This window comes from Octopus bimaculoides, chromosome 6 (assembly GCF_001194135.2).
Source record: "Octopus bimaculoides isolate UCB-OBI-ISO-001 chromosome 6, ASM119413v2, whole genome shotgun sequence".
Lineage (NCBI taxonomy): Eukaryota > Metazoa > Mollusca > Cephalopoda > Octopoda > Octopodidae > Octopus > Octopus bimaculoides.
This window is the reverse complement of record NC_068986.1, coordinates 108,025,194-108,026,847: the sequence shown is the minus strand read 5'-3', so window position 1 is coordinate 108,026,847 and position 1,654 is coordinate 108,025,194.

Sequence of the window (1,654 nt, the reverse complement as noted above, 5' to 3'; positions counted from 1 at the left end):
ACAACAACAACAACAACAGCCATGACACCGCTAGGCTTCTTGTTAATTGTAATATTCCACTGGTTGCTGCTCTGCTTTCAGTTGCAACCCTCCCTGTGCTTCCTCACTTGATAAAACCAACCCTCTTCAAATACCCTTTTTCTTTGTTTTTGTTGTTGTTTTAATTCTTAAGTTCACAGTAAGACAAACCTCTATCAGGGTTGGATATATATATATGTATTGGTCCTTTGTGCACATGCAATTTGCACCACCAGAAACCCTTTTCTGTCTGGTTTCCTTGTCTTTCTCCAGCTGTCTTTTTTTAAATTATTATTACTTTCTTTGTGTTTTAACCCGAGCTGCCAGCCCTCGCTTCCTCTCACTTCTGTCTCTGACTCTTTCCTATCTTAGTTTCTCTCAATCCCCCTGCATCTCAGCCCCATCTCTCCCCTGTATATTAGCCTTTCTGATTCTCTTGTCATCCTTTTTTTCTTCCCTCTTATTTTTTAACTCCCTTATTCCTGCTTTGCTCTCTCTTACGAAACATGCAGACAGGTGGTGCCACAGCATGGCCACAGCCCAATAACTGAAGTTAGTAAAATAAAGAACGTGTGTGTGTGTATATATATGTCTATATAACTTTTCTAAGCTCAAGAGAATAAAATTTATATTCCTTTTTTTTAAATTTATTTTATGCTAGTTCAGTGTTTGTTTGGTTCACCTTCCAGCCCCACCTTGTTCTCATCCCCACCCGCCCAGAGACATGGTTATGGAATTAGTTATTTTAATGATAGTACCTTCAGCCAGTGCCAGGTCGACATTGATAATAAAATCACGGCATCAGTTAATCTGCTGGGTGGGAGTCAGCTGGGGTCGACAAGTCAGCTAGTAAGGGGCAATGTTCTGTGGATGTCATTTGTCTCCATGTAACAGTCAAACCATGGATTAATTCACAGCAATGTATTTTGATGATGAAATGCACATTCCTAAAATTTATTTCTGCTTAAAGAAATGTCAGTACATGTGTATCTAAAGGCCTAGCCATGTGGTTGAGAGATTTACTTTCCAAACTTTGAGTTTTGATTGGGCCGGGCAATATGCTGGCCAAGTGTCTTCTAATGTAAGCCTTGTACTGATCAATACCTTGTGATTGATTTATGGAAGATGTAAACTGTGTGGAAAGCCAGTCACATCTCTCCGTGTGTCTGTTCATTGACGTGTCCAACTCATGCCAGCCTGGAAAAGCAGACATAAAAATGATGATGTGTATGTATGTTATATGCCATTGGTGGTGCAGTGACAACCACCATTTAGTAAATGACAGACTAAAATTGCCTAAAACTAATCCCCAAAATTCATGCCGAATGATAAGTAATGGGAAATAACTCTGGTTTGTGTGGTCTTGCTGGTGGCATATGCATACATATATATATATATATATATATATATATATATACCGGAGTAAGCAAATAAAATGTGCAACAAGGTGGAAAAAAGAGTACTCAAATACCAGAGGTAGAGTAATATGCTTTATTTAAAAGCAGCAGAAATATAACAAAAGACTGTTACTCGGAGTTTCACGTTCCCGTTCATCGGACAGTTTTGTTATATTTCTGCTACTTTTAAATAAAGTATATGTGTGTATATATATATATATATATATATAGACACACAC